Consider the following 23,837-nt stretch of genomic DNA (forward strand, 5'->3'; position numbering starts at 1 on the left):
CCAGGTGGAAGCAAAAGAAACCAAGAGTGGCCATTCTCAGCCCAGCTGCAGTGCTGAGCGCTGCTACCCTGCCCATGGACGCCTCCGATTGCCCGCACCTGCAAGGCTTGCTCCCGCCCGGTGCTCCCACGGCAAAGAAAGGGAAAAGTGAGACTTTGGAGGTAGCCCTTCACAACACATCTATCTCTATTACAGAGAACAGAAGTCGGAGAAGAAAATCAGGAGAATACAACTATTGCAAGCAAAAGAGACTTTACTGAAGACAACTAGAAATGCAAGCTAAGTGTGCTTTTCTCTGGTAATTATTGATGAGGAAATGCATTTTATTTCCTCAGCTAAGTCCAGGAATGGTTAGTCACTTTGGTTTTTCAGAAGTTAAAGGGGTAAAAAGTCTGAGTAATTCCTATACAGTGTGTTGGAATTGGTAGTACTTTAAAAATGATTATAATCATAATTCTGAGTCATCATTAAACCTTGCTCTCAGAAGACAAAAAGGGGGTGGGGGAGAGAGAAATCAAATACAGAGTCCTGGAAGAAGAAAATAGAAAGGGTGAGGCAATACTTAAAGAGAAAATAGAGAATTTCCCGACTTAACAAAAGACACACATATCTTCAGAATGAGGAAGGAAACATTTCCAAGACAGGACACACACATCCCCTGGATGCGTCAGTGTGAAACTGTAGTGTATCGATAAGAAATAAATATTCACAGAGAAAGAATACTTACAAAGATATTGTAATTAGTCTGACATCAGATCTCAGCAACTGTGTTAGCACATAGTAGAAAACTGTCTTCAGTGAACTGATAGAAAATGACTGCCAACTTATGATTGTATATTCAGCCAAACTCATTCAAGTACAAAAAGAGAGAAAGTAAATGCATTCATGTGAGAAATATACAAATATTAAAGCAAGCATTATTAGAGGGCTCTATTATCTTTTGCTATGTAATAAGCCATTCCAAAACACAGTGACTTAAAATAACAACCATTTATTTAGTTCACAACTGGAAAGGTTGGCAATTTGGCCTGGACTGAACGTGGTGGTTCCCTGGTTTCAGAGACCAGTTGCCCCTTTGAATTAAAAGCTCACTGAGGCAGCAGCCACCATCTGCCAGTGGTCAGTCTAGCAAACCTCGCAATTTGCTCAGAAAACAGGGCACTTGATGAAGTGGCATAATGGAGAGCCAACAGGGCTCCAGACCTGGTATGCTGTACCCCTAGTGTGGATTGCTGGTCCTGATGGATTCTTGTAACTTGTTTGTGCAGAGAGAGATTGAGTGATTGGGAACTGTGCAATGCTCCAAATCAAACACATGTATGAAACACACATGTAGTCATTTCCTAGGGTTGCTAAGCACCAAAACCAGATGGTATAAAACATACGAGTCAGGCATGGTAATGTATTGTCTCACATTTCTGGAGCTTAGAAGTCTGAAATCAAGGTATGAGCAGGGCCCTACTCCCTCTGAGACCTGTAAGGGATAAACCTTCCTTGCTTCTTCTTGGCTTCTGCCTTCCTGCTTCTTCCCGGCTTCCGGAATTTGCTGGCAATCCCAGGCCTTCCTTGTCTTATACATGCAGCACTCCAGTGCTATGGCTGTCTCTTCGCTGTGTGTCTTCACATCTTCTTCCCTCTGCATATCTGTCTCTGTGTCCGAATTTCCCTTTCTTATAAAGATACAGTCATTGGATTATGGCCTACCCTACTAGCCTCATTTTAACTTGATTACCTCTGTAAATATCCTATTTCCAAATAAAGTCACTTACTGAGGTGCTGAGGTACTGCGGGTTAAGACTTCAACATATATTTTTGGGAAGGGATACAATTCAAACTATAATGCTATGCACACGCTGAGCATAGAAATGAGTTTACTTGTGCATTCATGCAAAATTACAATGTGTTGGCCAGGCACAGTGGCTCATGCCTGTAATCCCAGCACTTTGGGAGGCCGAAGCGGGTGGATCACCTGAGGTCAGGAGTTCAAGACCAGCCTGGCCAACATGGTGAAATCCCATCTTTACTAAAAATACCAAAAAAACTAGCCAGGTGTGGTGCTTGGCACCTATAATCCCAGCTACTTGGGAGGCTGAGGCAGAAGTTGCAATGAGGTAAGATCATGCCTCACTGCATGGGTGACAAGAGTGAAACTCCATCTCAAAAAAAACAAAAAAATTTACACTGTGTTCTACTGGTGTCTCACAATTCCTGCTGGCCCAAATACTCAAAATAAGTGATAAAAAAGAAAATTTTAAGGCCGGGCGCGGTGGCTCACGCCTGTAATCCCAGCACTTTGGGAGACCGAGGCAGGTGGATCACAAGGTCAGGAGATCGAGACCATCCTGGCTAACACAGTGAAACCCCGTCTGTACTAAAAAACAAAAAATTAGCCGGACGCAGTGGTAGGCGCCTGTAGTCCCAGCTACTGGGGAGGCTGAGGCAGGAGAATGGCGTAAACCTGGGAGGCGGAGCTTGCAGTGAGCCGAGATCGCGCCACTGCACTCCAGCCTGGGTGACACAGTGAGACTCCGTCCCCAAAAAAAAAAAAAGGAAAATTTTAAAAGCAACCAGAGGTTGCAATTTTATAAAGACACATTATATACAGAAGAAAACAACAAGGATGTTATCAAATTTCTTATTTTTCTGTGGAGAAGATAGTAGAACAGTATCTTTAAAGTACTGTAAAAAAAAAAAAAAAAAAAAAAAAACCTGTCAATCTAGAATTCTATACCCAGTGTGATGGTTAATTTAATGTCACAAAGTTTTAAATGGCTACAGTAAGGGATGCCCAGATATCTGGTAAAACATTATTTATGGGTGTGTCTGTGAGGGTGTTTCTGGAAGAGATTAGCATTTGAATCAGTAGACTGAGTAAAGATCTGCCAGCTAGGTGTGGTGGCTCCTGCCTGTAATCCCAGTGTTTTGCGAGGCTGAGGCAGGAGGATCACTTAATGCCAAGAGTTTGAGACCAGCCTGGTTAACATAGCAAGACCCCATCTCTACAAAACATAAAAAATTACCTGGGCATGGTGGTGTGTGCATGTAGCCTTAGCTACTCAAGAAGCAAGGCAGAAGGATCACTTGAGCCCAGTTAGTTCAGGGCTGCAATGACCTATGATTGCACCTTTGCATTCCAGCCTATGTAAAAGAGTGAGACACTGTCTCAAAAAATAAGAAAAAAAGGCCAGGCATGGTGGCTCACACCTGTAATCTCAGCACTTTGGGAGGCCGAGGCAGGAGGATCACAAGGTCAAGAGATTGACACTATCCTGGCCAACACGCTGAAACCCCATCTCTACAAAAAATACAAGAATTAGCTGGGCGTGGTGGCGCATGCCTCTAGTCCCAGCTACTTGGGAGGCTGAGACAAGAGAATCACTTGAACCCCAGGAGGCAGAGGTTGCAGTGAGCCAAGATCACGCCACTGCACTCCAGCCTGGCGACAGAGTGAGACTCCATCTCTTAAAAAAAAAAAAAAAATCTGCCCTTACCAGGGTGGGTGGGTATTATTTAATTCATTGAGGGCCTGAATAGAGCAAAAGGGTGAAGAAAGCTTTCTTTTTGAGGTAGGGTGTCAGTCTTCTACCTTCAGACATCAGAGCTCCTGGTTCTCAGGCCACTGCACTGTGGGATTTATACCAGCAGCTCTCCTCATACTGAGATACACCATTGACTCCCCTGGTTCTTAGGCTTTTGGACTCAGAATGAATGACACCACCAGCTTTCCTGTTTCTCCAGCTTGCAGATGGCATATTTTGGGACTTCTTGGTCTCCATAATCTTGTAAGCCAATTCTCATAATAAATCTACTCCTATCTAGCTATACCTGTCTATATAGATGGTCCCTGACTTACGATGGATCCCTTTATGATTTTTTTACTTTGTGATGGTGGGAAAACAGTATGTATTCAGGACGTTCCTCAACTTATGACGAGGAATGCCTGTATATCCTCCTAGTTCTGTTTCTGTGGAAAACCCTAATACACCCAGTGAAAATATCTTCCAAAAATGAAAGTGAAAAAAAATATTTTCAGAGGTACAAAAGCAGAAAGAATTCTTCACCAGCAGACCCACACAATATAAATGTTAAAGTCTTTCAGGCAGAAAAAAATGATACCAGATGAACTATGGATCTACACCAAATAATGAAGAGCATTGAAAATGGTAACTACATGGGCAAATATTCCCTAGCTTCCTAGTCTCACAGCCAGAAGCCCCTACCATGAATCATTTCTTGAGGTGAGAGGGGTTGGGGGGGGGGCAGGCAGGGGCAGGGATGGAAGAGAAGAATTTCTACTTAAGTATTATCAGGACAACCATCTGTGTGACTAATTTTAGCTCTCCAAAAGAAAACTTCATTCTCATGGAAGTTTAGCAAACATTATTTTCAGGAAAACTGATTTATTCTCAAGAAGTGCAAATAATCACATAAGACCACAGAGTTCTGTCCCAGCTCATGTTGGGCATAATTGTCTTTCTCGTGCATTAGTAGAAATAAAATGATGCTTGCTCAAACCCTAGCAACTCGTTTCACAAGTTGAGCTGTTCTCAAAGATTACCTTACATAAGAATCACCGGGTGGGCTTGCTGGGCCAGACTGGAATTGTTTGTGATTCAGCAGGTCTGAGATGGGGCTCAAAAACTTGCTTTTTTTTTTTTTTTTTTTTTTTTTTTTGAGACAGAGTTTCACTCTTGTTGCCCAGGCTGGAGTGCAATGGTGTGATCTCAGCTCACTGCAACCTCTGCCTCAGCCTCCTGAGTAGCTGGGATAACAGGCGCGCCGCCACCACGCCCGGCTAATTTTTGCATTTTTTTTAGTAGAGACGGGGTTTCACCATGTTGGCCAGGCTGGTCTGCAACTCCTGACCTCAGATGGCCCACCCACCTCGGCCTCCCAAAGTGCTGGGATTACAGGCTTGAGCAACTTGCATTTCTAACAAGTTCCCAGGGGCTGCTGCTGGCTCCGGTCAAGGACCGCACTTTGAGAACCACTGCACTAGTTCACAGTATGGGCCCTGTTGTTTATACTAGTATGCATTTTGTGGAATCATCTGGGAAGCTTTAAAAAAATATATATCCAACTCAAACCAATTAAATCATCTTTGGGGATGGAACACAGGCATCACGTGGTTTAAAAGTTCTGCCAGGTCCCCGACGGGCTGCCCCGCCGTGCACCGGGACCGGGTCGGGTGCAGAGAGCCCCTAGTCCTGGGAAATGGGGTGCAGCTGGAAAGGCAGCCACCCCCACGCCCTTCATACAAGGCACATTTGTGGGGAACCTGGCGCTAAACCACTCAGAGACGACCTGCTTCTTGGTCGGGTTTGGGGTTTCCTATGTAACAGAGCAACTCTCTCGCTGAAATGTATTGAAAGTCAGCCCTGGACATATAAAAAATTTTTTTAAATTATTTCAAAAAAATTCTGCCAAGTGATTTTAATGCGCAACCAGGGTTGAGAATTGCTAGTTTATAGGAAATTAACTGGTAGGTATATCTTCAGTATCTGAAACCAGTAAATACACAGGAATTCCCACATGAAGCTTCTTTAAATGGCTGTGTGCTTGTTTATAGTTTAGTTATAGGTTGCTTAGTTATAGGTTCCTGTCTAGGTTATATGGGAGAGCAAGGATGTTGTAAGCATGAAATTCTTGTGCCAGTAGATACTACATCTGTATTATTTGTTCCAGCAGATGTGGCAGATGCTGATGTTATAATGTAACTACAATTACTGTTTGTAGTTCAGGCAACAGGACACAGGGGTTCTGCTTCCACATCAAATACATTGGTTGACCTAAAAGCAGCGACAGCAAAAGCTACCATCCTGAGTACCTACAAGCACACAATATAGTACACACAAAACCAGCTGCCCTAGTGGTAATCACTAATGGCTGTTGAGTTGCACAACTGGTCATAAATATTGTCATCATCCCTAATACAATTAAAAGTATAGTGTATACAGTGTAACAGTGTAGCCAAAATTGTCACCAAAGGGTAAATATAACTTAGGCCTTTTTTTCTTAGCTTGTTCATCTTCACCAGATGTGAGTCATCTGGTCTCTTAGTTACCTATTACCTATTTCTGTTTCTGCCTTCACCATTACTTCCTTTTCGTTTTTTTGTTTTTGCTTTTTTTTTTTTTTTTTGAGATGATGTCTCCCTCTGTCACCCAGGCTGGAGTGCAGTGGCGCAATCTTGGCTCACTGCAAGCTCCACCTCCTGGGTTCAAGCAATTCTCCTGCCTCAGCCTCCCAAAGTAGCTGGGACTACAGGTGCATGCCACCACACCTAGCTGTACTACTTCCATTTCTTTAATGCAAGTCTCTCTCTGAGTAATCAGGCCTCTAGTCCTGCAAAATAAGTATTTGGCACTAATAGAAGGTATTTATTCTAGCCTAAATAGCTATCCTCTCCTATCGGACAAGCTCATTTCCTCATTGGAGAGACAACTCCTAGCAATGCTTCTTCTTTGCCTTGGGAACATATCCATTGAGTCCCATCAGCTAGAGGAAGGAGAAGAAAAACTGAATGCAATTAGGGACCTCATAAGCCTTTCTGAAAAGTAATTTTCCTCTTCTGCATCTGGTTGTGTACCATCACTTGATGCAGTATGGAAGTGCCTCAGATTCTCTCCAAGTGGTTGGAGTACACTCTTATTAAATGAAGAAATTAATTCCTCATTTAATTCCCTAATCTATTGGATTCAGTGATGGAAGTAACCCCTATTGTCCCAGTTTTCCTTTTTACAGGCTTGTGGTTCAAGTTAGAGCATTTATTTCATATATTTATAAACCTCTCCCTCATCAAGTTGGTATCTACATACATCAGCAGGGCTTTCTATAGTTACTTTTCCCAAGCTGGTTTTACACTAATTATCTAGGCATTTTGTTTCCATCTACGTGACCATATAGTCAGCCCATCAGCCGCAGCCCACCAATCACCTGGCTTCTTGTACTGTCTGCATTGAAACTACCTGGTGCTAAATATATTGTGCCAATTTGCTTGGTCCTTCTTCTCTGAGGGCATGTGGGTGGGAAGGCAGAGCCTAGCATTTAACTTTATTTCAAGTTATGGTGGCATTGCTATCCGTGACGCACTAGTAGTCTTTGTGTTTCCACTGTAAATCCTACCAGGGTATTTTCCTCTTATCACAGGCTCCCCTTTGATCTCAGTTGACATGGCCATCCTGCAGAATAGTGGAGGCCCAGTGTCTGCCATGCCGCCTTCTTGTGAGTGTAATATTTTGGCCCCTTCCTTAAACTACCATTGTTATTTTAATTCGCTCGAGATCTGAGCCATCACTCTGGACTGTTCACAGTTTGATCTGTTTCAAAATATAGTTAGAAGCTTTGTTGCTACGATGTAGGCACCAGACCCATAAGGCCTTCCAACTCAGGTAGCTCCAACTAGATCGAAAGTGGTTGTTTTTCTAAGGGTATAAATTTGTTTGTATCCCCTGGAATCCCTTACATCAAAATCCCATTGGTGGCTCCTGAAGCTTTCCTGACCTGACAGGGATCATCCACAGATCTAAGATCCAGAATCCAGTGAGTAATGGCACTAAAGAAAATTCTGAGACTAATGGGGGCACCTCTTTTTAATTGGGCTTGTATCAGTCAGAGTTTGAGCAGAAAAACAGAACCAGTATGAGCATATGGAATTTATTACAGGATTAGCTCTTGTACAATTATAGCACCATTGTATAACATGAAACTGTTCAAAGGAAGTAAAAATGAGCTCTAAGGAACATTCCCTGGCCCTAGAGTAAAGGGAACTGGCACATGTTCCTGGCACCATTTCAGATTTTCTATGAACCCAAAATGACTGCGCATCTCTTTTTCCATGGGAGTATCCTTTGTGGTTATTGTGTCCATCTCACTGTTGTATGTTGGGTGAGGGTGGAGAGTTCAAGATGGCAGGTACCTTCTTTCAGTCCACAGGTTCTAGATCAAGAAGAGCCATACTAGAGGAGAACCTGAAGACCACTCCCAAAGAGCCTCATCCATGCCTGGATGTGATTTTGATGATGAGATCCTGCACTTTAAACCAGAGCCTAATGCCATAACGATAGGAGGTTTTTGGCAGAGGAGGTAAGCATATTTTGCTTGTGGATGGGATGTAAATAACTGTGGCAGAAGGAGATATGTAACTAAAAAAGGTGACCATGGTATTCTCCAGCTCCTCTCATCAAAAGATGGACTCTATTTCCTCACTTTTTGAAACTGGGCTTCCCTTGTATCTCACTTCTACCAATAGAATGAGACAGAAATGATGAGTGAGTTCTTACAGGTTCAACTCTTTTTCCTTCTTCTCTACAATTTACTACTGTTTCAAGTCTGCTGTGTAATCAGCACTGCACTAGTACATGAATATGAAGCTGAACCCCTTAGATTATATCTATTACAGCTTGCACCAGGTGGGACATGGAGCTGCCCACTAAGGCTTAGACTCCAGGAGGATGAGTCAAGGAAACATCACCTTTTGGTTAGCTTACCTTTCAGAGTTTTTTTTTTTTTTTTTTTTTACCAGAAGCAGAAATGCTTTTTGTTCTTTTAAAAATGTTTGTTATTTTTATTTTTTATTATACTTTAAGTTCAAGGGTACATGTGTACAACGTGCAGGTTCATTACATATGTATACACGTGCCATATTGGTATGCTGCACCCATCAACTCGTCATTTACATTAGGTATATCTCTAATGCTATCCCTCCCCCCTCCCCCCAACCCACGACAGGCCCCGGTGTGTAATGTTCCCCTTCCTGTGTCCAGGTGTTCTCATTGTTCATTTCTCACCTATGAGTGAGAACACGCAGTGTTTTTCTGTCCTTGCGATACTTGGCTCAGAATGATGGTTTCCAGGTTCATCCATGTCCCTACAAAGGACATGATCTCATCCTTTTTTATGGCTGCATAGTATTCCATGGTGTATATGTGCCACATTTTCTTAATCCAGTCTATCATTGATGGACATTTGGGTTGGTTCCAAGTCTTTGCTATTGTGAATAGTGCCTCAGTAAACATACGTGTTCATGTGTCTTTATAGCAGCATGATTTATAATCCTTTGGGTATACACCCAGTAATGGAATGGCTGGATCAAATGGTATTTCTAGTTCTAGATCCTTGAGGAATCGCCACACTCTCTTCCACAATGGTTGAACTAGTTTACAGTCCCACCAACAGTGTAAAAGTGTTCCTATTTCTCCACATCCTCTCCAGCACCTGTTGTTTCCTGACTTTTTAATGATCACCATTCTAAGAGCTTCTTTATTTCCAGTCCTGAGCTGCAGGAATCTTGTTGTCGTTTTCCAGCTTTATTGAGATATAATGGACAGATTAAAAATTGTATGTATTCAAGGTGTACACTGTGATGACTTGATATATGGATACGTTGTGAAATGATTATCATAGCCAGGCACGGTGGCTCACAGCTGTAATCTTAGCACTTTGGGAGGCCAAGGTGGGGAGATCACTTGAGCCCAGGAGTTCAAGACCAGCCTGGGCAGCAAAGAGAGATCTCGTCTCTACTAAAATTCAAGAAAAAATTGGCTGGGCATGGTGGTGCATGCCTGTAGCCCCAGCTAGTTAGGGGTGGGGAGAATGCGAGGGGTGCTGAGTTGGCAGGATTGCTTGAATCTGGGGGGTTGAGGCTGCTGTGAGTCCTGATTGCACCACAGCACTGCCATCCGGGTGACAGAGTGAGGCCTTGTCTTTAAAAAAGAAAAAAAAAAAAAAAGATTATCATCACCTGAATTAGTTACTATTTGTGTATGTGGGGTGGGGAAGGGGGAAGCCACTTAAAATCCACTGTCTCCAAATGTCAAGTATACAATGCAGTATTAGTAAGTGTAATCAGTGTGTTGTATGTTAGATCCCCAGAACTTAGTCATCTTAAACTGAAAGTCTATACCCTTTGTCCAGCATCTCCCCATTTCCCCCACCCCACAGCTTCTGGCAACCGCCTGCTACTCTCTGCAAAAGCATCAGTTTTAATTTGGTGATTTTGAAAAGGAGAACCACACAAGTTTGGAGGGTTCATACAAACCCCAGAAATGGAGTGAAATAGTTGAGAAAGGGACGCTGAGCCTGTTAGTCCATTCCCACACTGCTAGAAAGAACCACCTGAGATGGGGTAATTTATGAAGAAAAGAGGTTTAATTGGCTCACAGTTCCATAGGCTGTATAGCAAGCATGGCTGGGGCATCCTCAGGAAACTTAAAGTCATGGTGGAAGGGCGAAGGGGAAGCAAGCACCTTCTTCACATGATGGAGCAGGAAAGAAAGAGAGCAGGTGTAGGTGCTACACACACACTTTTAAACAAGCAGATCTTATGAGAACTCAGTATCACCAGGAGAACACAGGGGAAATCCACCCCATGATCCAGTCCCCTCCCACCAGGTCCCTCCCCCAACACTGGGAATTACAATTTGACGTGAGATTTGGGTGGGGACACAGAGCCAAACCATATCAGGGCCTATCAATCATTTCTCATTGAAATTACCAAGTCTAGCTACTTGTTTTTATTTTTTAACATTTCTAATGTGTTTATGAGTATCCTCAATTTTTAGTTTTTCTCAAATTTGACTTTTAATAACACAGAATATGTTATAAGGCACCTGCTGTTGATAGAGTTCCATTTTGTTTCAACTGTTAATGACTTGATGAATGTGATATTCATCTCCCTTCATGTGCACCTGTGTACATGCTCATACACAGTGATATGGTTTGGCTCTGTCCCTACCCAAATCTCATGTTGAAGTGTGACCCTCAGTGTTGGAGGTGGGGCCTAGTGGGAGGTGACTGGATCATGGAGGTGGTTTGTACTTATTTAGCGCCATCCCCCTAGTGCTGTCTTGTGACAGAGTTCTCACGAGATCTGGCTGTTTAAAAGTCTGTGGGATCTCCCCTTTCACTCTTTTCCTCCTGCTTCTGACATGTAAGACGTGCTTGCTTCCCCTTTGCCTTCTGCCATGATTTTAAGTCACCTGAGGCCTCCCCAGAAGCAGAAGCCTGTACAACCCACAGAACCATAAGCCAATTAAACTACTTTTGTTTATAAATTACCTAGTCTCAGGTATGTTTTTATAGCAGAGCAAGAATGGATTAATACACATAGCATGGTCTTTTTTTTTTAATTGAGAAATAATACAGATACCATAAAAGTACCTTTTTTAAATTTACATTTAAAATGTACTTTAAAAATATAATTTAGTGGATTTTAGTATATTCTCAAGGTTGCACAACCATCACCATTATCCAATTCCAGAATACTTTCATTACTCCAAAAGGAAACCTCCTACCCATTAGCAGTCATGCCCCCATTCCTCCTTACCCCCAGCCCCTAGCAACCATGTATCTGCTTTCTCTCTGTGTGGATTTATCTAACCTGGACATTTCATATAAATGCACTCTAACAATGTGTGGCTTTTTGTGCCTGGATTCTTCCACTTAACATGATGTTTTCACAGCATCCATGTTGTTGCACATATGAAAACTTTATCCCTTCCAATGGCCAAATACTATTCCATTGTTTGGAATACATTTTGTTCAGCCATTCATTGGTCCAGGCATTTTTTAGGCGGCAATAAAAGAACTCAAAATGAAGACACAGCAAAGCTCCAAATGCACACATCTACCCAGCAGACAAGTGACTTCACTGTCTGTTTACTATCACGGGGAGCAGAAAGAGTGCCCTGAATTGAGCTCCCCTCTGAGACCTAACCAAATGCACACCTGGCCCAGCCTTTGTCTGGAGAGTTAATTTTGTGGTACCAATTTCCGTTTTAGTTTTTGTCCCTAAAACAACTTTATTAGTGTAATCACATTTTCATGTAATTCCTAATTACCCTTCTTGGTCTGAATTCCTATTATTAAAATGCCGCGTTTACACACTTGGTTTAGGGCTACTCTGATTTCAGCACATCACTACCGGATTTCCTTTAGCTGTTTCTTGCTTTCCTATTTCTTGCAGAGAGAAAAAAGACAAATAAGCCCTTCCTCTTCCTCTGCACCTCTCTTATCAAAAATGGTGAGAAGATAGCAGTGGTGCTATTCCTTGTGTTTTGGGAACACACGCGTCTTTTTGTCACTTGGTTGTACACACCATAGTGGCTTTTACTGCTGATGTCACTGGATCAATAAATTCGTTCCTAATGAACTCCATTTAGATTCCATACAGTAAGAGGCAAAGTTAGGAAAAAAAGTAAATGAAAAAATTCAAAAGATTGGTGAGAAAACAATTGCTGTGAGAAAAGAGGAAAACAATTTTTTAAGAAACTAGTATCAAAATTGAGGGCAAAAGTTTTCAGAGGAGGCCTAAAATCACTGGGATTTGTTTTACTCATTTTTAATATACTTGCTGATGATGGAACAGACATTGCACTGAATCCCTTTGTCCCATAAGCAGTAAGTTCCCCAATCTAGCTGCTTCTTCCTTGAGGTAGAACTGAGACTGGGGTGGGTGTTTGTTTGCAGGGAGGAGGGGGGAGACTCAGGAGAGATGGCAGCCCTGAGAAAGACTTGGAATGGTACGGTGAGCAACAGGGAATTTTTTTTTTTTTTAAGGAAACTGACCACATGGTTTTTATATTGTCCTGAGCTAGAAGCACAGCTTTGGAGAGGACTGAGAAACTAGCTAAAGATTGTAAGTTACTGTTTCTTGGCATAAATTTGTAAAGTTAACTGCCATCTATACCTTATCAGGAAATGTGGCCATGCCGTATTCCCTCCTGTTTCCTATCAATGCTTTGGAGCTACTATCACAAGACCCTCAAGATTGTTATCATATGAGGAATTACAGGCTACAGGCACTGTTTTATAGATGTAAGACTCAAAAGCTTCCAATTTAAGTGTAGGAGACTAGAATATGCCCAAAATATGCCTCCTTGGCATAAGGATTATTTTCAGCTGAAGGCAATTGAGAAGAAGCAGATATTTTTAAAAAGCTCTCTATCCTACTCCTACTTCCCTCAAAACAAGATATAAATTTACAAAAGTATTCCTTCTCCCCTCTCCACTAGGAAACACAAAGTTTCATCACTAAAGGCAGCTTCTGTCAACACTAGAAGAATCTACATTAAAAACTTCCATTTATTTGCCTTACCATGGTTTGCCATCCTTTCTTCTGTCTTGTTATTTCTCTAAGAGTTTATTCTTCTTTGTTGAAGATGCTATATACGCCTGAGTTCTAAGCCACCTCTTTGAGTATCTCCTGTGTGTATATGAAATACACATGAATAAACTTCTGTTTGTTTTTCTCTTGTCAATCTTTGTTACAGGGGCCCCAGACAATGAACTTAAGAGGGGTAAAAGGAAAGATTATTTTTCCTCCTTTATACAACTTTACATTCAGTTCCTCATCTCTTTATTAAATTATCTTTAAAATTACAAAAATACAGGCGTGTAATCCCAGCACTTTGGGAAGTCAAAGCAGGAGGCAAGGTGTTCAAGACCAGCCTGGGCAACACAGCAAAACCCCGTCTCTACAAAAAATAATTTTAAAAATTTATCTGGATGTGGTGGCACATGCCTGTAATCCTTGCTGCTTGAGGGGCTGGGATGGGAAGACAGCTTGAGGCCAGGAGTTCAAAGTTATAATGAGCTATGATTGCACCATTGTACTTCACCCTGGGTGGCAGAGCCTGGACTCTGTCTCTTAAACAAATAAATAAAAACAATGTAGGCTCACTGTAACACATAAAACAATATGCAGATATATAAAAAGGTATATAAAGAAAGTAACCTCTCCCTACCTTACCTGGTGAATGTTAACAGACTAGTGTATATTTTTCTATACTTCCATTCATTCATTCATCAGTAAATATTTGTTGAGCATCTATAATGTTCCAAGCATTGTTCTAAGCATTTATGGTAGATCATTGAGCAAATCAGATTTTTTTCCCTTGTGAAACTTAACATTCTAGCAGGGGAGAAAGAAACCATTAAAATGTAATTTTTTAAAAAAAGTACAATGAGGTTTCTCAGGCAAATATAAAATGAACACATGTCAAAGACTCTATTTAAAGTTTTTATTAATGAGGGAATCAGTAAGATTTTAAACTAGTCCAAATAGCAGCTGAGAAGATAGGTGTATATGTAGGCAATTTGATAAAGACATGTCAGGTTCAGGTTGCTGGGTTAATGACTTACAGGACAATAAACTGTAACCATTAAGATGATTTGCTGTGCTGGACAAACTTATTTACATCTCTAGTGCGTGAAAATGAAAAAGTTAGCCTCTGCCCCTAAAAAGGGAATAAAGAAGTAGTAAAATAACCTAGTCAATAGGAACTTAATCCAGAATTGCATGGGAAGAAAGCCACAGTAACCTCTTTTGCCTATTTTAAAGTTTCAGATAATTTTTTTCTCTCAAAACCAAAAGCCATAATACATAAGCAAATTGCCATATTTCATCAAATATATGATGCCACCACATTTAGGAAGCATCAATATATTTGGTACAACTAAGAAAAAATTATTGACAAATTATATTATGCCATTTGTGGTAAAATGCATTCTGACCTTCAGGGATGTCAAAATGTGAAAAACTATAGTTTTTACAATCTAGAAAATACAGTATATGGCTGTTTATAAGACGGTCAGTGCTATGGAGGGAAAAAGCAAAAGAAAACAGGATAGGAAGCACCAGGAGTGTAGCAGGAAGGAAGGTAAAAGTTGTAGAATTAGATAGGGTGGATCAGAACAGACTTCATTGAGAAGATGAGATCTGAACAAAAAATAGAAGTAAGAGACTTAGTCAAATGGACATGTGGGAAAAGAGAATGGCAGGCAAAAGGAAGCGCTAGAGCAAAAGTCCTAAAGCAAGAGCTCACCTGGCATGCTGACAGGACAGCAAGGAGGCCACTGAGCGTGGACCTGAGTGAGTGAGCAGGAGGATAACAGTGAGGCCAAAGGAGGGAGGCCTTAGATCATTTAGGGCAGTTCTCAAACCTTCCTGCAAGGTAGGTGCCTGCAAATCACCTAAAGATCCTGTTAAAATGTAGATTTTGACTTGACAATCTAGTGTGAGGCCTCAGCTTTTGCATTTTTAACATGCTTCCAGAGGATGCTCATGTTGCCTTCCAATATTAATTAACCACCCCTACAGGACAGATCTAAGTTAGTACACATCTGTATCTCCCTGAAGGCTGAAGTATTTTAAAGAAGATGTAGATATATAATGCACACATTGTTTGCCCCAAATCTGTCTCCCAGAAGCACGATTCCAAGATGATTCATGGCGCTTTGAAGTTGAGAAGCAATTCACCTTCAGAGGGTTTTAGCATCTGAAAGATTTCAATGAGAAGTCTATACTCCCAGGGCAGATACTACAAGCACTTCAACTATCTCTAACTCAGATCAATACTAGTGGCTTTAAGGATGTTTAAAAGTGAATTCTCATGGCCAAAATAATTTCAAGATGGACAGAATGAATAGAAATGTTGCCATGCCTTACACGATCAGAGTATGAGAATCTAGTGAGTCTAGTAATCTACACACTTTGGAAAGGTGCCCTAGATTTAGGATTTCAAACCAGCCCCATATGGAGAAGATGACAAAAAGATTTTGTCACCCAACTCTAATTAGGATAGCTGAGTCTGCTATTAGAATACTGTCCCATCTTCCTGCAGCGGATGGACCTTTCATGCAAGATGCTATTCAAGCTCCTAAACAAGGAAGTGGAACCTCACTGAGTTTGTATAACAGCTCTACTGTCTGTCTTTAAACCTTGCTAATAAACGTGTGAATATGTAGAATCCCACCTCAGACTTGCTTTCATTCTCTCTTTGTAGTGGTAGCAAGCTTATGGTGGAACTTAGAAAACACATACTTCTCATTAGAGAAATCTTCCAATATCTATGCAAAGTTCCTAAAAACAATGAGAGAGCAAAGTGGCTTAGGTCAAGGTCAGTTTTCTATAAGGTATCCACTACCTATGGATGCTATATGTATTTATCTGAAAGGTGCCTGAAGGAGGGTTTGTCCTTAATGCAAGTTTCCCCCTTTACACTTCCAGATTCTAATTGCAATTATGCAATTACACAAATTATTGAGGTAGAACTTTAAATAGAAATCACCTGAATAACTTTTACTCTCCTTGGTTTTCAGGTAGAGCTTGTAAAAAGTTAGTTCAAATCAAGTTGGAAAAAATAATTAAGTTGGATGGCTAAGGCTTTTATAGAACCAGGAATATATCCAAGATACTTACAGTCTACTTGGGAGTCTAAGTTAGAAACGTGAAAAAGATTAATTAAAAAAACACCTAAAAGTCAAGCTGAATACAATAAATTTGCCATGTTTTGACTTGAATTCAGAAGAGGATTGGTTGAAAGTAAAATTCAGGTTGACCCTTAAACAGTATGACAAGAAAAAATTATTTCTATTAAGAAAACAAACTATTTGTTTCTAACTGTCCCACCAGCCACATTCTAAGGACAGCGGATTCAGGTTGTTGCAGATTCTTTTCTTTCCTGGCCTTACACATATTTAAAATGAGGACTGAGGAATCAGTGAGGGAATACAAGATTTCTATGCATAAGAAAGGCAGAAGGAGCTGAGAGAGCAGCTCCAGGGAACTGAGAACTGGAACCAGAGCTATAGAGGGCTCTGTGGGGTAAGGGCTGGGAGGCAGAGAGATGTAGGGAGGGTGCCTGGGACGTGCAGTGTGCTCTCAGTAAATTCATTTGTGTGTTTAATATTTACTGAGTATCTAGTATGTTCTAGGCACTGTGTTATGTGCTAGAAATATGGCAGGAAAGAAAGAAATGAAGGAAGGAAGCCCTGTTTTCAGGGAGCTGATGTTCTAGCTGTGGGACAGAGATGCTGAACAAACAAATATGTGCATTGGTGTTAAGGAAAATAAGGCAAAGTCAAAAGAGAGGAAGAGGCAGGTAAGGTGCTGTTTTAGACAGTGTTTTCAGGGGAGCTGTCTCTGCTAAATTGCATTCAAGTAGAATTTTCAAAATATAATTATAACTCTCATGCAAATATAAAATGAACACATTAGTTAATGAGGAAACTAAAAAGACATTAAGACTGTTCAAAGAGCATTTGTGTAGCTACATACTTACAAGCAATTTTATAAAGAAATATAGTAAGATTACTAGATTAGATTTTAAAATGAGAAATGCTCTCTAGTGCAATAAGAATAAACTTTGGGGTTATCTCTTCCACTGGACAGAAAGATTTGCATCTTTCTTGGACAAAAATATACAAGTTAGCCTGTGACTTCAATACCCCGAATCTTTAAGAGTCTGAACAGGTGACATTTGTTCAGAGACCTGAGTGACATCAAGAGCAAATAGGTGAGTAGATGAATAGTGAAGAGGGGAAGCATTGAGTGTCAAACTCCCTCCCATCTCTCTCTTACTCCATTCACTGCAAAATATTCCCTTCTCATTGATATTTGGAAGAGTGGGTTTACCTTGGGGAAATGAAAGGAAATACAGAGTCCTCTAGGCTGATGAATGATTATAGAGGATACCCTGGAGCTCAGCACATCTGGACATAAGATTAGGGAGCAAGGAACAGGGTGGGAAGGCCAGCAAAGACTCAGAGGTGAGGACACTGGGAAGAGGGTGGGTCAGCAAGTAGCTGTGTTGACTGCAGAAGATTTCATGTATTGGTTGAAGGGACTCATTTCTACTCCTCCTGTAAAAGGAAGAAAAACATAGTTATGAACTCTCGAGGGATAGTGTGAAAGGCAAGAGAATCCTTCTGTCTTTCAAATCTACATCCTCAGCATGTTCTCCCGCTGTTTCCTGGTGTTTGGGTGGCTGCTGCTGTTACACCCACAGCCATTTCCTTTAACAGGGAGGAAAAACCTTTCCTAATCCACTGTCTGTCTTCCTCCCAACTTCTGCTATGTCTCACTGGCCAGAACTTGTGACCACCCTAGCGGGAAAGTAGGCTCAGAAAGTGATCTTTTTGATTTCTTAACTACTTTATCGAAGGTGAACAAGGGAGAAGGGGGCGAGGAGTGGGAATGGATGTTGGAGCTAGTAAATCTAGGGTCTATGTGTTGTATTTCTTTTCTAATTCGGTCTTGAGGTCTATCTCTGGGAGTGGTTATAAACATTAGCTCTTCCGTGATGGGGCTTGGATATTTACAGTGTGCCTTCCATGGAATACTACTTTATCCTGGCAGACGGCCTAAATCCTAGGTGTCTGACCCATGACAGGAGGTCCCTCTCACAGGAAGCTTGTTTATATTAGCAGGCACATTTGTGGCTCTTGTCTGCCCCATGTCTGGTTTATTCCAACCAAGACAGCCACTCTCTAGGAGAGCCCTAACCAGGAAACAAGTCAGGTGTGGGTGTATAGATCAGGTGAGACACAGAGGAGGCGAACAGAACATATGAAATAATAGAAGCAGTTTCATTACTTACAGATCCATAAGAAGATGACAGCATGCCTCACAGGGCCAATGAGAAGGGGGACACACATGCTCAACCAGTGGGAGGGGGACGAGACAGAGAGGGACTTGCGGGCCAAAGCCTTCACTGTGGTCCTGGGTCCAACATCTTGGTCCCACTGTGACTAAGAGGTGGTCACTGAGGCATATCTGCAAAGTATATGTGGGGTATAGGGGTCAAGGGGATGAAGCAAGTAGCTTGTACCTGATGGTTCGATAGGGAGGTGGTCACCAGAGGTGGTCATACAAGGCAGATGTCTGGACTGACCACATAGAGGAAGTGGGAGGAGGCAGAGAACTAGAGACTGTCCAGGGTGACTAAGCCCTGCTTCTAGTTTGAGAAGGTTAAAACTGTCCTCAGAATGCATAGTGAAGCCTTTGATATGTTCTCCCACCTCTTCATCAAGCATATTGGCAAATCCTTCTTCACCAACTGGTCTTGCTGTAACTGCCCAGTAGGTTCACCTTGCCAGCTGCCTAGATAGAGCCAATTTATCAAGACAGGGGAATTGCAATAGAGAAAGAATTCATGCAGAGCTGGCTGTGTGGGGGGCCAGAGTTTTATTATTACTCAAATCAGTCTCCTCCAGCAGTCAAGTTTTTAAAGACAATTTGGTGGGTGGGGAGGGGCAGTAAGTCAGGGAGTGCTGATTGGTTGGGTCGGAGATGAAACTATGGGGCATCACTGTCTTCTTGAACTGAGTCGGTTCCTGGTTGGGGGTCACAAGATCAGATGGGCCAGTTTATCATCTGGGTAGTGCCAGCTGATCCATCAAGTGCAGGGTCTGCAAAACATCTCAAGCACTGATCTCAAGAGGAGTTTAGGGAGGGTCAGAATCTTGTGGCCTCCAGCTGCATGACTCCCAAACCATAATTTCTAATCTTGTGGCTAATGCTGGTAGTCTAGACCCCAGGCAAGAAGGAGGTTGGTTTTAGGAAAGGGCTTTTCTTGTTTTTAAACTGTAAATTATAAACTAATTTCCTTCCAAAGTTAGTTCAGCCTATGCCCAGGAATGAACAAGGGTAGCATGGAGGTTGACAAGCTGCAGCTGGTTAAATTGGATCTCTTTCATTGTCTTAGTCATGATTTTGCAAAGGCAGTTTCATTGCTACCTGAATGATTTTCCTAACTTCTCCATCAATCTCCTGGAAGCCTTTCTCCTTAATCAATTTCTTCGACCCTGCCAGACATGTGGCAGCTTCTTCATCAGCAGATGTGGCCTCTCCAGTTATTTTTATGTTTTTCAGTCCAAACCTATTCCTGAATCTGTGTAGCCATCCCTTACTTGCAGTAAATGGCTTGGTGTGCCTTATTTCAGGGGATCCCTTTCTGAAGCCTTCCTATAGGCTCAACACTTTCTGGCAAAACATACTGCGATCAGCTGAAATATGTTTTCTGTTCATGTCTCCCACCCACAAATGTAATGCCTTTTCCGTCTTTTGCTGTTGCACCTCAAACTACAAAAGTTACAGCCACAGTGCATGATAGGTGCTTAGTTAACTAGCACGAATCTTTTTCCTTCTTCAGAATTTCATGGATAATTTGTTCTTATCATAGATTTTGGCAACCTCAGCGTATGACTCTTTTTCTTTCCTTATTAAGTCCAGAGCTTTCACCTTTTCATTTAAAGGAAGCACTTTACGGCTTCTCGTTGGCATATCCAAATTGTCAGCACCACAATTCCCGTGCTTTGCGGCCATTATTAAGTAAAATAAGGGTTACCTGAACATAAGCAGGTGTTATCTCTCATTATCTCTGCTATACTACGGGTGCATCTGTTAACCAAAGCAGCTACTGAGTGGGTAATGAGTGGATACTGTACACAGCGGGGCTACCTGCGACAGATCATTCGCGTCCAGGGTGGGACAGAGAGGATGGCCCGAGATTTAATGGGCTACTCAGAACGCAGGCGGTTTGAAACTTAAGAATTATTTATTTCTGGAGTTTTCCATTTAACATTTCTGAACCAAGGTTTGACCACAGGTAACTGACAGAAAGCATGGAGGGGGGAAAAACTACTGCATTAATATTAAAATTTTCAAATATTACTTCTTGCTAAATGAAATGTGATTCAAGACCTTCCCTCTCAAAGATTAAGCGAGATCACCACGACCTCCGCCAGCAGCGGCTCTGCGCGACTCCGCCCTCGCAGCCCAGCCAATCAAAGCTACAGGTTGAGTGACGTCACTCTACTGAAAGTCCTCGCTAATTCCCGTACTCCTTTTCTCCGCCCTGCACCTCTACTATTTGTTACAAGTGGCCAGCAGCCATTTTGGATTTGGGCGGAAATGAAATTAAAACTGTGCTGTTAAAAGCCTAAAAATTCAAGTCAAGACAAACTTGAGCATTCGACCCAAACGTCTAGAAAGGTGGCATCTTCGCTGACTAACTAGACCACTGGGCCAGTGAGTGAAATGCGGTGTCGTCGCGGCGCCCACACTTAAGATGGCACCGATCTGAGACTCACCTGTGCGGCCGCTCTACCTCGGTTCCTGGTTAGTTGGCCTCATTGGTGGCGTCGGAGGGAGGAAGGTGGGCCTTCTGTCCCGTTTCCGGACCCGTCTCTATGGTGTGGGAGAAACCCGGCCACCGGAAGATTGTGGGTGTAGTGGCCACAGCCTTAGAGGCAGGCAGGGGTGGTTGGTGTCAACAGGGGGGCCAACAGGGTACCAGAGCCAAGACCCTCGGCCTCCTCCCCCGCCGCCCTCCTGCAGGTAACAGGGAGCCCTGCGCTACACCCCCAGTCCTTGCAGGACTGCGCCGTGGGGGAAGGGGCCGGGCGGGGAGAAGGCGGCGGGCGCGCGCCCCGCTCGCGGGTCTGCGCTCTGGGGCCCGCGCGGGAGCGAGCTCGGCGCGGCGCCGGAGGCCGCTTGAGCTGTGCTCTCAGCTTCGGAGCAGCCTTCCCTTGCTGATTGTGGGGCGCCCTGTAATCTGCGCTTCGCGGGCGACCCCCGACGGGTGAGGCGCCCGCGGCCAGAGCTCTCCAAGGCAGCCGCGGAGTCGGTCCTCGCAGGGAGGTGTGGAAGGTGAGGGGCCAGCGAAGCGAGAGCGGCGCCCCGGCCTTTCAGTGACCCCGCGGGGTCGCGGCAAGCAGGGCGAGGGTGCTCGGCTGGGCGGGTCACTGTCCCGGGGCGGCAGTGCCCGAGCCCGGGGGGATCCTGGGGGCGCGCCCGCCCTCGGGAAGGCGGCCTCATTCTTGATCCAAGACCAGTGCCCGGTCCCCCAAGGCCCAGCTGGCTCCTGTCTTGGCATAGTGCTTTCTGTTTAGAATAAAGATGAAACATTTCTCGGAAGGGTATATTCAGGAATCCATGTGAAATTCTCGGAGTCGGGTCTCGAATTTTGGGGGTCACTGTTAACTGCTGTTTTTAAGGACGCATGTCCTTATAAAATGTAATATCTTGAGCTGAAATCATAATTATTTTGGTCCATAAGGACTTAATTGTGTATTGCTTGTCAGCTAGCAATGCTGGACTGAGTTCCGCAGAGGGAATGTATACCTGAAACAGACGACAGCGAAGGGCCGGCGTAATGTTACCGCTGGATACCAGAATATCAGCCAGTGCAGTGCATCGTTAACACTCAACAGTGCACGCCATTATCTTTGGAACTTTCAAGCTAAGGGAGCTAGGACCAAGGTAGTCTCGATTAATTGCTGGGAAAAGAAAATATTTGGTAGAAACATTTCCCTAGAGCACACGGGTTTCTTAGTTGAGTGTATGAGTTGCCCTTTGACCTAGATAAGGGTTTTCTGAATCTACAAGCGGTCCAGAAATTTCATGTGCTGCCCAAGTAGGCAAAAGAGTGGAGGGAGATTATTAAAGGGAAGACTCGGATGCATACTCAAGTCAGAGACTGTCAACTCAGCATTTTATTATAGAGTGGAGATGCTAAGTGCTACAAAATACCTATTATGTGATACTAGGATATCCTTTTCTACCTTCTTGTGACTTTTTAATTTCAAAGCTAATGAGCAAGATTTTGTTTTCCACCTCCTCAAAACAACAGGAAAGCATTTTGGAAGGCCAAGTGTTTTTCTTACATTTCAATAAATCAATTTTAGCTGAATTATCATTTTTAAAGCACTGGCGGACATGGTTGCACATGCCTGTAATCTCAGCAACTAGGGAGGCTGGGGAGGGCAGGTAGCTTGAGCCCAGGAATTCCAGGTTACAGTGAGGTAGGATAGCACCAATGCACTCCAGGCCAGCAACAACAGAACAAGACCATATCTCTATTTAAAACAAAAAGCAAACAAAAAAGCTTGTTCATATAACAGTATTTGTGCTTCTTTAGATATATTAGTGTGCAGAATTACTGCTTCAAAACATTCTCAAATTGCAATAATCAGCACACCTTTTTAATTTTCCCCCAATAAAGTTTGCACTGGGAACATAGAATATAATCCTACCACTCTCAGTATTACAATGATGGTATCAGTGGACTTCTGTCAAAGTTAACATGCTTTCAAAACAAGAAAATGGCATCCTTTCCAGTTCTCTCAAGAAATTGAGTCATCCCTTTTTAATTTTTAAGTGATATTTTTTAAAGTCTTAGACCTAAAATACAGTAAGAAAAATGAATTTTAACTACTTCCTAATGCTTTTATAACTTTGTTAATTATAGTGGAATTCATATAAAATCTAAGGTTAATAGCTATTGCAAGGCCAATATTCCCACAAGGAAGTATTTTGCTATTTAGAAATAGCTAAGTAAATTAAATGTTCCTTTCTCCTGCCTCTGGTGACTGCCATTCATCTAGCCAGAGCACTGACCCTGAATCCTGGTGGCAGTCTTATCTCCCGTAAGGATTAATATTAACACTAAATAAACAGCATGATTTCCTGCCAAGAAGATATTCATTTACATACAGTCCCTTATTCTCTGCTTTTCTCTTATTGTGTGTTGATTTTGGAAAGCTGTGTTTTGTGGGTAAGAGAGAGACAGTCAGACTAACTTCAGATACTTTCAAAGTAACACTTCTGTAACTCACTCTTCCAGTCTGACTGGCTTTTCAGGCAGGAGTTGGAGGCCAAGTAGAGCTTTCTGCCTATGAAATGGCAATTAGTTTCAAAGAGCATAGACCCATTCAAGTTACGTGAGGAAAAGGGGGCTGGTTGTAAGGGTGTCCATGGGATGTTAGGGTATCTGGGTGGAATTGGATTTGAGGCTGGGCTTCTGGTAGTCTTGAGATGGATAGTAGTAATGTGCCCCCTAAGTATGACTAAGCTACGGTCCCAGTGTTTGCTTTTTAAAATTTTACTACCAACTGACTTCCTCTGTTTGGAAAGTTTCTGACTTCATGTGGCTTTGGTTTGCCATAGCTCCAACTCCACCTCATAGCATCCTTCCACCTTCGGCTATGCTTCTAATAGGCAAAAATTGTTCTTAGTTCAAATTCCTGGGGGAGACAATGATCTGGCCAGTTTA

At 42.6% G+C, this 23,837-nt stretch overlaps 1 protein-coding gene and 1 long non-coding RNA gene across 10 annotated transcripts in view; one reads left to right on the plus strand and one right to left on the minus strand.

Moving 5' to 3' along the window:
* Window positions 1–14,007: 14,007 nt before the first annotated feature.
* LOC129048895 (uncharacterized) lies at window positions 14,008–21,231 on the minus strand. Its single transcript, XR_008511573.2, has 3 exons — window positions 20,875–21,231; window positions 18,381–18,556; window positions 14,008–17,643 (listed from the first exon to the last, which is right to left on the minus strand). It is a non-coding gene; the product is annotated as an uncharacterized LOC129048895 (long non-coding RNA).
* The window catches only part of SCYL3 (SCY1 like pseudokinase 3), a 44,094-nt gene continuing 41,056 nt past the window's right edge, over window positions 20,800–23,837 (plus strand). For 2 of the 9 annotated variants that reach the window (XM_063726527.1, XM_054525635.1), the window contains exons 1-2: window positions 20,999–21,121; window positions 21,868–22,045. The gene's annotated coding sequence lies outside the window, so the exon portion shown is untranslated. Of the gene's footprint in view, window positions 20,903–20,981; window positions 21,434–21,867; window positions 22,046–23,837 lie in introns of those variants that run through there. The other 7 variants (XM_063726538.1, XM_063726529.1, XM_054525638.2 and 4 more) reach the window with 7 other exon arrangements.

The sequence above is a fragment of the Pongo abelii genome, chromosome 1, assembly GCF_028885655.2.
Source record: "Pongo abelii isolate AG06213 chromosome 1, NHGRI_mPonAbe1-v2.0_pri, whole genome shotgun sequence".
Lineage (NCBI taxonomy): Eukaryota > Metazoa > Chordata > Mammalia > Primates > Hominidae > Pongo > Pongo abelii.